Genomic DNA, 15,137 nt, shown 5'->3' on the forward strand with positions numbered 1-15,137 from the left:
CACACAAAAAAATAAGAACCGATGTTTCGGCCTTCACATTTAAACTGACCTCAAGTTTCAAGTAAGTTACTGACTTGAGCAGAATGCTCACTGGAATGTTTTTGAGAACACACTAACGGTCCGTGAAATCAAATTAAAGTGTTATGGGTTTGTGTATTTCTCTCATGGAAAATATTTAATGAACTGTAACAACAAAATATATTTGCTACATCAGACAGTGACCAAAACCTGCGTATCACAACAATTCAGTATAATGCAGTGGAGAAAGGTGTGTGGTTCTGAAGACTATAACATTAATGTTGGTGACAATTTAGTCTCTCTTGTCACTTAAAGCAGTCCAAACAACATGCAGAGTGGCATAATGTAATGTCATCAGTGTGTCACACTAATGACATGTGCTACTATGTGTTTTCTACCTTAATTACTAAGTAATAAAGGTTAATCTGTGGGACCTCTATACTGTTATGTCTCATACATGAAAACCACCATTAATCCATGTGTGGTGATACATTATAGACCACTTCTACGCTCTCAAGACATGAAACTCAGAAGAAATGCAAACATAATCTAATCACACGTTTCCTCATGCATGATTAAAGGTGCTCTCAAGCGGATAAGAGCACTTTAATGTTACATAAGCACAGATATCATGCATCTTAAATATGTCATGTGATGGGGAATGAGTGCACTTTAGATGAATGTGATTAATAATGATCATTGTACATTGTACTGTGTTGTAAAGCAGGGACTCTGTCAAATATTGATCAGGGGAATAAGGGAATACAGTTTTCTTTTTTTGTTTGTAGAAACATTGTGTACCTTTGTTGTTCTCATGTTTGTATACACTGACAGTACAGCCGTGCTCTCTGTGAAGATATTTTACTCAAAGCTCCAACATGTAGATTTCTTAGAGGTTGCTTTGATTCAATCTAATAGCATTTGTTTTCATTTATGTGAAAATCTGACAATCCCAGTCAAAACAGCATTGTTACTGGCTCTGTTGTGTTTTGTAGGAGTTATAATAATTAATAACACACTGAAAATTTACAAAAATCACGCATTGAAAGCAGTTCTAAAAAAGAAAAATGCATTTTGAGTGTAGACAGGATGCAGTGTCTGATTTATTTGGGAAGGGAGTAGAGCAGGAAGGGAGAAGGCTCTGTTGCTCCAGGTTTGGTGCTTGGTCCTTAGTGGTTTAGACAGAAGGTTGACATTAGAGGAGCAGAACAAAGTTTGGTGGTGAAGCAGGTCACCGAGGTAGCGGGGGGTCTGGTTATGGAGGGCTTTGAGAATTAGGATCAGGACTTGCTTGACTTGCATCTCTTGTGGGACAGGAAGCCGGTGGAGTCTCTGGAGGACAGGAGTGATGTAGGAGTGGGTGAGCATATGAGCAGCAGAGTTCTGTTATGTTGAAGTTTATTTGGTACTTTGGGATGATGTGCCATATGAAATGCTGTTGCAGTCTGTTCTGGATGTGATGAGGGCATGGATCAAAGTCTCAGCAGCAGAGAAGGAGAGTGATGGGGAAACATGACTAGTTCTGTTTATACTAACAGAGGGAGGCACCAAAAATGTGCCACATGGTATTATTATATAAATAATACAACAAGTTTAAATTGAGTCATAAATGACACTTTTGATGTGCTGTGTCATCCTGTGAAGATGTATTTTACAGCACATAGTGCAAGTGGGTAGACACAAAAAACACATAAAACAGCAAGAAAAACACCAAATGGAAACCACTGCAGCATCCTCAGTAATGAATCTCATAAACCATGAATACATTTTAAAAAAAGAGCAGCTTTTAATTATGACATTTTGTTGTGACCTCTGTTTTTTGCGATGTTTTAATGGCACCCATCTAGAAAATTGTCTCAATCAAATGTTCCATCGACTGATCTCAATGCACCTCGTCTGTAATAGTTGCACAACAATAGTGGGTTGAAAGGCATGCAGATTTTCTGAATATTTCGTTAAAAGTCATGCTGCATTCGGGATGGAAACCTGACTCTTGTGTTCTTGTCGGAGTGGGATACTAACAGGGTTCTGTGAAATGCCTCATAAACGTCACTTATTCATTCTCCACGCCAGAGTGCTAAGCACAATATGCAATAAAACATGGAGAAAGTTCTGTATACAAGACACTAATGCTGAAAACTCAAAATAAAAAATACAAATGCTTGATTCGACTCCTTCAGTAATAAGGATTATAGTAATAGTGCAAATGGGCAAGTTAGGGTTAGGCCTAGATTAACCCTAACCCTAACCTAGCAGATAGGTTATATGAATAATATCAGAGAATAAATCGTAATACTCCAATGCAGTCATTCTGTCTATGCCTGTATGACATAATGAATAAAACAACTTCTGTAAATACAAACTATGGGCCAGATGGGAGCAGCTCAGACTCTGAGTGTGGTGGGTGTGAAATGTGTGCAGTTATGTGTTTAGCCTTTATGTGTACAGCACTGTCAAATATATTGCAAAGTTGTGTTTATGACTTGCCAATCACCTTCCCCGCAGTGTTAAAAAAAAAAAAATTGGAGAGCCTGCTTTTGGCCTTTACACTCAAGATGCTGTACCAAGCTGTTACGTTAAATGATAAAAAAAATCAAAAATGCTTTCAAACCATTTCAAGTATGTGTTGGCAAACGCCAAAGCTCCTCAGCTTTGCTGATTGGCTCACATTAAAAGTCCAGTCATCAGTGCTCATGCCCAAGTACTTGTCTGGATTTCATGTAGAGGATGTTACTGGGTTCACTTGGTTTTGTTTGTATTATAAGTTCTAATGGTTAGACATGGGTCATTAGATAAACCAAAGTTTCCATAGACGACTGTATAGTCAGGGAACATCTACAAAACACTGATCAGTGATTATCAGCATACAGCTGAACCTGCAGATATGACTCATCACCATGTGCCGAGGCTTGTGTAATTCCATTACGAGCAACACTATGCAAAGTGCAACAAAGCCAAAAGTAAACACAGTGATGGCTGGCATCATCACAGGTTACACTCTGTTTGTGAACTATAGATTATTACCGTCAAGGTTAATCATTTGGCTTTCACATTATCGGAGCAGACTCTGAAAGCTGACAAACCAACGTGAACGTGCATTAGTGTTTCCTCAAAGACCAGCTGATCATCGTAATGACAGCAAATGGGTCATGAAGCGATTTCTGTTTACAGCTGTGTTTAGAGTTAGATTACAGAGGAGTGCATACATGTTGGTTATAAAAAGTTTATTTATTCATAAAAGCAATGGTGCACAGCTGGCACCATTACAATAGTATAGTGATTGCCCTGTGCTTATTGTCACCATTGAAGCTTCAATGATCAGTTCATCTCTTCAGCCCATAGACCTTTTGGCAGATCTATCATTAACCTCAAGGTTATTTGAACAGTCAATTAAACTTTTTTTTTTATGTTTAAGACCACAGTTTTATCCAAATATAGCTCATACCGTATGTCATTTCTATTTGTTGTAAAAATGCAGCAATAAAACTACATTTCATTGAAGCACTAAAAAAGGAACACCAGGGGAACTGCGGACTATTAACTTTAAAGTTTCAGCAGTGGACTGTTCAAAAATACCTGTCAAATGTAGTGCAGTGAGTAAAAGGTACAATAATGTAAAGAAGGTGATGTAGAAGTGAAATGTAAATACAGCAGCATTTAAGTTTTTCATTCGCTCTCAATAAATGAACTGCTGAAGTTACATGGCATAACACTACACAGTGGGTAAATTACCTTAGCCAATGTATCACATCCACTGGATAACAGGCTGAATGAATGGCCCAACTTTGACCTGCTGTACTTTCTGTACTGGTAACACAGTTTTCTGACAGAGAACTACTTTATTTGGAGGTAAACACAATTAAATTACAGTATAAAGAATGGATGTCAGATCCATGACGTCGCTCACCCACAGGTTTCAAATGGCCGATGCCATGTTGGCAGCGGTGCCTCTTCTGCTAATATAAAAATCCAAAGACATGGATCATGTCACTGTCTACGCCTCTCAGTACTTTTCCATTCACTCTCCACTCACCTGCCAGCCACACCCTCCTCATCAGACCAACGCCCCTCACCTGCTTGACTCACCTGGTTCTCATCACCAATCAAGCCAGTATATTGGCCCTCTCTTCCAGATTGTTCTACATGCTCACACTAGACTCCCCCAGCACTTTTCTCCAGACTGATCTCTTGTTGCTGACTCTGCCTGCCTTGGACTAACCTGTTTCTCTGTACTCACGATAACCGACCCTGCCTTCTGTTCCCGACCACGAGTTCAGTTTCTGGCCCCTCTAGATTCTGCCAGCTGTTGACGGCTTGACTACCGGCAGCTCGTTTCTGGTTAGTCTGCCTCATCGCCTGTTTACCTGCTGGCCGGACTGGTTTCCCCAGCCAGAGCCCCCGGACTCCCTGCGCCCAGAGAGACTATTTCAACTGTTGCTTTGAACTGTGCTACTTCTCGTCTAGCAGCCAAGTGTAATAAAAGTGACTTTCATTTATTACCTTCGTCCAGTGTGCTGCATTTGGGTTCTTACTACACCCGTTACAGATCATCTGTGGACCTGAAGTGGGCTAAATGACACCTGGGTGCTCAAACAAGCTGTCTGTAATTGCTTCCACCTGTTTAATTTTAAGCCTTTAATATAATTTGAATGAGTTAAACGGAATTTCAGACTCAGTATAGTACAAAAAAAATAGCTATAACTTGTTCTGTAGCCAACGTTCAAGGAACTGCAGTTTTTTGGAAGTTTTGCACAGGCTTCACTTCTCAGCTACGGAGGTTGCTGCTTTGCAAAAACTGAAAGTAAGCACACAAATGTTAAGGATCTAATAATCTGACTAAAGTGTTGGCTTGATCATGACCTGCATAGTCTTTTTGACCACTGCTTGTTTCTTCCCAGTATGTCAAAAAACAGCTTCTCTGTAGCTGTCAGAGGTGCACAAAACCATATCAAACCACAAACATGACAAAAAAAGATCTTAAGCAGAGTGAGAAGCCGGGCAGGTTCACAGCTGAGAAAACCCATCTGGGTGGATTAGGAAATATATTCACCTCTCCTTACTTTATGTCTTTCCATGATCCGCCTCTGAGTCTTTCCATCACTCTCTCTATGTTTCACTCTCTCCCTTTTCATATATTTATGTCTCTCTCTGGGGACCAGGTGCAGAAAAAGTTCAGCACTGACCCTGTCACTCAGTTTTTTTCATTTTCATACACACCAATATCTTTCCCCTGGTGGATCATAGGACACCTCATCATCGCACTCCAGCACATATGGAGTAATACAAAGCATGGCCTCCTAGTAATGCCCACACCTTGGACAGTGGAGACCATTTTCTGCATGTGTCAACATTGTATCAACCCTAGGTATGCCACATCTCTACAACATGTTATATTCCTGGACCAGCTCAAGCTCCAAAACAGCCCAAACATTGAGAAAAGTTTGCATGAAAATCAATTAAAAGTTCCACAAAAGCATGAAGGAAATGCCAACAAGCAGTGAATGAATGTCTCCATGTGACTCTGTTATAAAAAAAAAAAAGTCTTATTTTGAATGTCGGACCTGTATGCACAGTTCTTTCTTTTGTGGTACGAGCCGTCGGGGCAGTTTTGTAATGTCAGTATCACCCAAAGGAATACCATGAGACATGGCAGCGCATTAGTATGGAAATGAAAGACCTACAGAAGAGGTGTGAATTCTATTAGTGTCACCGTCAGGATCAGGGGAATATAACAAGTCCATCAGCGAGGAATCATGTTGCATACACATCAGTGCAGGATTTACATAAAGGCGTAGTTCTCCTTTGTGTGTAAGTAATACTTGGGCGAATACCATGGGCAAATGGATTGATGGGATGGACATGGAAGTCAAGTCAGTCAGAAACAGAACACGTGTACTGTCTGTAATGTCATATGTACTATCAATATCTGCAAACAGAAAGCCAGCATAGTGGGAATGAAGAGGATTTGTGCTGGCTTTTCTCTTCACCTTGTAACCATGGGCTTACCGTTGCATGCTGTTTTTGTAGTTTTCAAAGCTTGTAACTATTCCATCTTAGCGTTTTATTTCCATAGGTATATATTTCCTTTGTTCCAGATCATGTCTGCTCCTGCTACTTCTCGTCGTAAATGCTTAAACAACCCTGACTCCTTTTGCTGTATTCCAAGTCAAAGGAAAGCAAACCTCAGTGCATTTGTCAAACAAGCATATTTTGCATATTTTAAAGTAAAACTCTGTGATAAAGACAAAGCCATGGGCCCCTCACAAAGTGTGCAAGCAGTGTGTGGAGAGTTTACGGATGTGGACCAAAGGAACACGTGAAAAGTTGGCATTTGGTATCCCCATGGTTTGGTGAGAGCAAAAAGATCATTGCACAGACTGTTACTTTTGTTTAAGTGAAAACAAGCACATATCTGTTAAGTACAGTATGTTTCATATGTTTTAAGATAACGGGGATCCTATAGTTCAAAAACTTGACGTGATAGAGAAAAACTGAGATCAGTTTTGGATTCCGCACCCAAAAATTAGTTTAAAAACAGCCGTCAGACCTAACTCAACAGAAACTGTGTTCCCCAGTGTAATGCCAAGTCTAATTGAACTACAACAAGCTTGAATTTAAGGATACAAACGATCAGATGATTAGAGCTTTGGCAATGTTTTAACCAGGACTTCACTGTTTTGTCCTGAATCTGCTTTGAGCTGGCAGGTAAGGAAGTCCAGAGAGAATACAGATTGTGCAAAGAAAGCCTCAGTGGGCGATCATACCTGTTTGAGAAGCGTGTCATGAGTAAACCCATTTGTTTTGTTGTTCTGCATGTCATGTTTTCACAGCATTTTTAACGGGGGCACATAAAAGTTCAAATAACTTTCAGCACAAAGCGCCAGTCACACCACTCGTCACTGTCCACTTGCCCCAGGCGAGGATTTGACATCAAATGAAGCAACGAGCTGGCTTTACTACCTCACTACCCCCTTCCTGTTTTGATTAAGGTAGATGTGATCGGTGCCATGGGATAAATGCGGAGGAGAGACCGATATTTGAGGACACAACTCGCAACACAAAACATGGAAGAGATGGTGGCAATCACAAAGCTTTTCCCTTTCTGGTTCCCTCTTTTTTCATTTTGCCCTGAATGCAAAACCTCCTCACTTTTTATGAGCTTTATTTCCCTCCTCATTCAGTAGCACAGCAGCAGCTAATCATATTTGATCACCTGTCGAGAAGCATCTCTGTCTGATCGGCCCTCTACGGCGTCTAGATTTACAATTTCATTCTCATGTTTTGGTTGTTGGTGGTGGTAGGATAGTGAAGTCTAGTGACGAACTAATGAAGATAGGTGGAGTTAGATGGTGGAGACATTTAAATGTAAGTATCAGGTTGGAGTCATTCATAGAAATTGTTGCATTTGTGAAATCTTAATGGTTTCTTGACCAGAACTTTGCTATTCTGTCATTAGCTTGACAGGTTAGGACTGTATTCAAACTATATCATAATGATTAAAAACGATATTTTCAGCTTGTTTTCTTCCTTTTATTGTATAAACACAAACCAGGCACCCACGTCTTCCACCCTGCTACGCGAGACAGAAGCAGAAGTTCATTGGTTGTAAAAACATAGTGGGTTGAGTGGGGAAAGCCAGCTTTAAATGTCACTGAAATGAGACACTGACTTGGTAATATTTCCATACAAACAAAAGCCCATCTGTTGTTCAGCTCCCTGTATTTTCATTCATTAAGTAAAAACACACCTGAAGGTGTCATGAATGTCTGGCAAATAAGCCCCTTCACGTCGAAGGAGTCACAGTGGCTGCATCCGTCTGAGATAATAGTCTTTTCGCACACAGCACATGGTCTGACGTGTTGTTCCTCACAGAACATGCGCCCACGTAGCACTTATCAAAGATTTTACATCTCTGCGTGGACGATCCCTCAGGAGCTCTAAGTCACACACGCTAATGAACAAGTTGCACCAGTCATAAAACTGAAATGACTGACTTCCTGTTGTTTGCAACACCGTGCATCAGAAATACTTCCCGGAAAATCTCAAGTGACTCACGATGTGATGGTGATGATTGTTATATTCATCTAAGAGTGGCGTCAGTTTGACACCCACAGATTGAATGAAAAGGTAATGCACCGTCAGGAAGACTCCTGTGCTTTGATGATCCTTTCTCAGTTGTTGCTCTCGGCTAAAGCTGGCAACAGTTTCCAGAGATTTCGACGCAGCATTATGCTTTGATGATTGGCGCATATGAGCTATATAATGTTATAACACCCAGGAGGGCAGTCTGTGATGCAATTACACATGATGCCACGTTGTCATCAGTCACCGGCAATGCAGGGGTGGAAATTCTATAAGATAATGAAGGAAATTCCATTATGCAGTAATATCACTGCAACATATGGCGCATCGCCATGGCAGCATTCATGTCATTCGTTTATCTCATGGTAATTGTTGCAGCGATGTCCAGTATACACAGCTGCAGTCACGCGGCATAAAGGAAAATAGACGATGGAGCTTAAGAGATGAGGGGAAGCAGATCAGGTTTCCAGCTTCAAAGTGCATATTGAAGTGGCCTGTGTGACAGCGCCAGGACCAGAATTCATGGTGGAACAAATGTCCATATTTCTCTTGAGATATGTACCTAAAGTTCACTGTAAAAAAATATATATGTTAAGTAGTTTGGTCTCATAAATTTGATACAATTTTACTGCTACACATTACTGAATCTCCTCAGAAGGTTGTTTTTCTTCTTCCCTTCCCATTGTCTGTCTACGACCCTGGAAATCGTCATTGGATTTCAGCCAGCAACACTTCTTCCAGGATGGTTTTACTCATTTAAAAGAATAGTTCAACATTTTAAGCTTGAGATGAGAAGACCAATACCAATGTCACACCTCTGCCGAGCTGGAGTCGAGACGTGGCTGGCATAGCTTAGCATGAAATTTAGAAGCAAGGGAGAAACAGCTAGCCTTTTATGCTGTACAATAACAAAGACATGCATTCCAAAAGACCTAAGACCTAAGCATTGTGCTTCTGTAAAGATACATGTAAACACCTCTGCAAACCTACACAGGGAAAGAGTTATGGGTAACCAAATGTCACAGGTTTGGGTATGTGTCACTTCACATAGCTGTTCATCACGGAGAAATATGTCCAGCTCATGTCACTTCACATAGCTGTTGATCATTGAGAAATATTTCCAGCTCATAACTCCTCGAAACACAAACTGTTGTTGAAGTGTTTTTTGGACAGAGCCAAAGCTGCCTGCCTCTGATTCCAGTTTATTGCTAAGTTAACTCTCTGAATCCATCTGAAAATTATTTCCTCATCTCATTCTTGGGGACAAAGATGAAAAAAAACTTGTTTCTTTAGTGTCAATATATTGATTTTCAATATGAAACACATGCTACGGGTTACTTGGAAGATAATGTGTGATCACTGATCCTGGTTCAGAAAAAGACAGTTGCATAATGTTCATTAAAGTGACTGACAGTCCAGGAAACCAACATTTACCGTCTTAAGCCTATAACGTCAGTGTTACTGATTAAGAACATGATCAGGAATGACTCATCCAACAGTCAGAGAAGCCGTATGAGAGTTGCATTTTCACATTGTATTATCTTCTGTGCTTGTGCACAACCCGGGTTCTGAGATTTTAAGCTGTCTTTTCATCACTTTTTAATTGCAGTTGATACATTCGGGCTTCCCCTGTTCACATAAAGTGCCAAACACATGAACGACTGACTGTCTCCGTGTCATGCGGGTGTAATAAACCTAATTCAAGCCGGCAATGTAAATGTAGCGTGCCACTCAAGAGACTGAGGAAGACGGAGAGAGAGGGAGATGAATTATTTGAACTGACAGGCTCGCATGTCATACTTTTTTCATCAAGCGAACGATCATCTATTCCCCACACCCTCATCCCCCCTTTCTCACACACACACACACACACACACACACACAGTCATAGGCAACTGCCTGATTGTCAAAGCCGCTATGGTTTAAGGCCCCAACCAACCTCAATATTCATGTAAATCTTCATAAGCCCAAGGTAATGAAAGAACAACATGGATATGGCGCAACTCTCAAGAGCCCGTGGTATGATGTGACACACACACACACACACACACAAATGCACACACACAAAATAGAGACAGAGAGAGAAAAAGAGAGAGATAAATAAATAGGCAGTGCTTATTCAAAAAGTTAATGACTATATTACCCCGAGTGTGTGTGTGTGTGTGTGTCTCTTTGTGAGGTGTGTGTACTTACAAACTGAAAGCCGGCTGTCTTTATTTAAAGTCCCTAAGCTTTGCTGTTAGCTAAAACATTGCTTGATTGCATTAAGTAACTGGCATAATTAGCAGTGAGCCGTCTATCCTGCTGTCGGTTCGATTGATTTGCATTTCCACCTGCATGCGAAGGACCCTTCTATGGTTGAAGCAGAATTCAGGATCGCTTTGGAGATTCGAGAGGGATAAACAGGTGGGTGGTCAGGATCAGGCGTCTGTTTACCTTTTTTTTGAAGAATAGGGAGCAGAGTGGACTCTACCCACCAGTCTAGAATAAATCTTTATGAATTAGGACAACAGAATAATAAATGGAAGGAACAGGCTGGATCGTGATTAAGAAAATGTTGTTTATCTGAAACTGTTTGCTTTATGATACCACCAAGACCCCTGTCTCAATAAATTAAAGGCACTAGAGTCAACATCTGTTAAAATTTATTTTTTTATCAAAAACATTTCTTCAAAGAATTCATCGCTCAAATGAAGAAGCCAAAACTCTAGCTTTGTTTGTTGATTAACATGTTCACTTGCCACCTAATTTGTTAGCTCACTGGTTTGCACCAAAGACAAACATGAACATCATCTCTGCGGTGTCACCCACAGGTTTCTGAGGTTCTGGCCGCTGCCATCTTGGTGGCCCAGCTAATCTAAAAATAGAAAAAGAAATTCACCTTCAGAAGTATTGTCATGGACAGATGAACTAGCTATAGAGACCAAAACTGTAACTAGTATTGGGGCTCATGGAGATTGACTGTAGCCAGCCTCAACAACTTTTTTGGCACTTCAGCACTGGTTTCACTTCACAGCCACAGAGGTCGCTGCTTCGTTTGCAAGTATTGAAAATACCCTCAAGGGCAATTTGGTAAATTAAGCCACCTCTCTGGCATGCAGTTATAGATGGGAACTGGAAGTATTTCTTCAGTGACTCACAGCTTCACAGTACAGCTGTGAGGATTACAAATCTGAACTCCATGAACCGTTGACATTATTTGGCTGCTCGCAAGCATCAGTAATTTGAGACTGTACTGTACAGGTTTGACCAAACCCTGTGCTGATCCTGTGTTATATTGAAAGTAATATTGTAATTGTAATATGGACCCCATTTCTTACTTGACTCCATTGACCTCCTAGATGCCACGTTGTTTTTAAAGCAGTCAAGGAGTGGTCATAAGATGAATCACTGCTATCAGTCCATGATGGAGCTGACATTTATTTATATAGAAAAATGTCAGGGATTATTAACTCAGGTTTACACCTTGATTATGATTCTCAATAACACACTGCATGGAGTCTTTTCAATCAACAAACTTCGCTGTGTGCATGAATATACGAAAGGAGGGCATCTAGCTGAGTCATGGAAAATATCTGAGTGGAAATGATTCATTTAGTGTGAATGAGTGAGTTAATGAGTCCTTGAGATCTCCATTAGTCAGTATTTATGTTGTGATTTTGCAGCTTTTGACTCCCATCAGCCTGTATCTACACGCTACCTCTGCTGTCATCTCCATAGATTGACCTGATTGTGTGGCACTTAGCCACTGATTAGGTCTATTTCAAGTCTTATCATCACACATCATTGGCGTGCTTACCCTGAGCAAATATCGTACTTGACAGTTTGTCTAAAAACATCATCATCATCAACACTTTCAGGCAGGCATGAAGACTGTGGCGGTGGATGATTTGTGCTGTGGTGTTCTGTAGTATAGAGCTGTGTTTCATCACTGCTACTGTACACACATACACGTATGTGCATGTTATATTACAATTGCTTTATTTACAGTGGACAAGTGCCTTACAATGCATTCAACCATGCAGATACAACCCAAAAAAAACACAACTACATCAACAGCTTGGATTGCTACATTTAGAAACAAACAGAGACAGAACAAGTTATTTTTCTTTCCATGGACCAAAGTACTGAAAAGATTCATTTGAAGTCTGCAATGGAAGATATGCAGAGTTTCTGCTGTCCTGATCCCAATGAGGTCATTCCACCATTGTGAAGCCAGAACAGTAGTCGTGATTTCATTGTGCAGAAGGTATGTAGATCCTTTTCATAGTGAGGGAGCAGCAGGATGAAAGAGTCAAACCCGTTGGAAGTAGCGGCAAGTAGTGGATGGCCTGCGGTGTACAGTTTGGTCCTGGATGGACATAAGGCATTCACAGCATGGGTCTGAGTCTTGATTTGGATTCGAGGAGCAACTGTGAGCCAGTGCAGGGTGCGGAGGAGTGATGGGAGTGTGGGAGAACTTTGGTAGGTTGAAGTCTAGCAGAGCTGCTGCACTCTTGATTCCACGTCACCGATTGGTTTGTGGACTGTTATGAGGCCTAAACTTTGGACGTTGCCATCTTTGCTTTTCAGAGCCAGAAATGACCATGTGTGGATGAGAGCGTTGAGCTGGTGGGTGGCCAGTCGGGCTCCGCTTGGTTTTGATGTTTTTTTTAGGAAGGAAAGAAATGGCTTTCTGAATATTTGATGTAAAAAATCTGCAATGCAGAAGAAGAATGATTCATATTTGATCAGCACAGTCTAGTTTGACACTTTGACCTACGTTTCATGAGTCTAATGTGTTGTGCTGGACAGACTAAGAATTACTTCAATAACACAGGTGTCACATCAGCATAAAGCACACCCTGCCCAATCTGCAGCTTTGTCTATTTTACTCTAAATGGGACCATCATTTATAAAATGAGAGAAGAACTGAAACTTGTGATCGAGACCATAAATTTATGATGAAACTATTTACAGAGGCCATAAATCAAGTGAGAAGTAGGCTCATTTTTACATAAGACTCCATACAATTTGACTTTTGCATTGTCCCCTGTGGGCCATTAGAAAGAACACAGGTTTAAGATGCTTCCATACTGGCTTTACTCCACAGACCTGCTAGCTCTGTCCACTAATTATACTGTCAGTGACCAGGACCTGTGCCACTTGGATGAGGACAGTTGGGCAGTTCATCCGGTGTCTGAGCCAGAGACACCACAGCATTCTCAATGGTAATGGAGAGGTCATGGATAGGAGGCACTTCCCATGGAAGGAATCGAAGCTTGGTCTTGTCAAGACTGAGCTTTAGTTGGTGTGCTGGCATCCACTGAGAGATGTCAGTCAGACACGCAGATTCATACATGCCTGGGGATAAGACAGAATTATTATAATTAGCATAGATTATCATATAATGTATGTTCCTGTTTCCAAACAATGTGATTGCTTCAGATAATAATGAATATTGTTTGATGTATCCACATATTCAGATGAGTGCATTATGCTGATGGTTGTTTGTTTTCCCTGAGCAATGTCTGAAGCCATCATGTCCTGTAATTTTGCACCATAACTTTTAATCAAACTTAAGACTTACTACAGAGAGTTATGTAAACAAGGCTTGCAGGTATTTTCTGGCCCTGATGCTGGAATTTTTCAGACTTAATTGCGAGATTGCATAAACAGGATAAATAAGTGTATTTAGTACTCCTCATCAGTCATTCAGCCTGTAGCTGGGTATGTTGGTATACATGTTTGATGGGAAGCTAATCGAGCAGTGGCACCAAAAACACAAGGTAAACAAAGATGTGCTTACGACTGTACCAAGGACAAACTACCTTTTCTGCAGCGTTGTTCATCAAGATGCAACACAAGATGTATGTCCTTGTTTGCAGCTGAGAAATTGGGTGGAAAGTTGCAGTTCAAAGTGTGTGCCTCTCGTTGTGTTGCGTCTCAGGCTGCTGCCTGGCGGTTAGCCATTTTTACCATTAGTCAATGATAAAACGGTGACGTTACCCACATTATGCAACCACGGATTCAAATGAAATTGTTTCATTGTGCATATAAAAACAGGTGATATTAAAAAAAGATAATGTATGCACAGACGGGGCTATCATCGTTAAAGCAAAATAATATATTCCTTCGGTGTGCCGATTTCTTCTCGAAGGAGATCTTCAGAAAAGATTGTTATGCAAATAAAACATACAATCATCAATTTAAGACAACCTGTCTCATCTGTGAGGATCTGCTGCTTATATTTTTGGTCCAGCAGGTATTTCTCCCTTTGAACAACTCATTGATTAATGAAACATAAGCAATGATTTTTATTAATAATAATAATAATAATGATGATGACTCTCCGTCCTCTCAGGTATGTGCAGTGTTTAGTCAAAGGTGAATTCAGTCCAAGAGATCTGCTGCATTGTCAATAAAGTGAGAGTTTCTGCTATAAGAAAGTGTGTGTGTGTGTGTGTGTGTGTGTGTGTTTTGTATGTGATTAAAAGGGCTCTTCAGTCTAAAACTCATTATATCCTCCGGGTTTTAGATTACTAGTGGTGATTCTGTCTCGCTCATTATTTCTACGTCTTTGCATGAGTGCTTGTGTGTTTATGCCAATGTGTGTGTGTGTGTGTATGTGTGTGTTGTGTATGCATTTGAGAGAGAAAAGAATAGATGGATCACCGTTGACTTTATTACACCGGTAAACTCTGGGAAGATGTTCTTCATTATGTTTTCATCTCTGTCTACAATCATAAATGTCCTTCACCTCAAAAGGGTATTATATATATATGTGTGTGTGTGTATGTGTGTGACTCTGTACTTTGCATATGGGATTGTGGGTGTATGCTGTCATTTATGTTGTGTTATTTATAACGGCATATATTGACTACAAAATTAGAAAACCAAGACGTGGAGTATGCATGGCAGAAGCATGAACATGGTCGTGTGTGTGTGTGTGTGTGTGTGTGTGTGTGTGTGTGTGTGCAGCACCGTCACATTTCTGTATGCACGCACACTTCCCTGCAATTATTTCAGCATTTCCTGTAAAGTAATTTGTCAGAACC

The sequence above is a fragment of the Larimichthys crocea genome, chromosome I, assembly GCF_000972845.2.
Source record: "Larimichthys crocea isolate SSNF chromosome I, L_crocea_2.0, whole genome shotgun sequence".
Taxonomy (NCBI): domain Eukaryota; kingdom Metazoa; phylum Chordata; class Actinopteri; family Sciaenidae; genus Larimichthys; species Larimichthys crocea.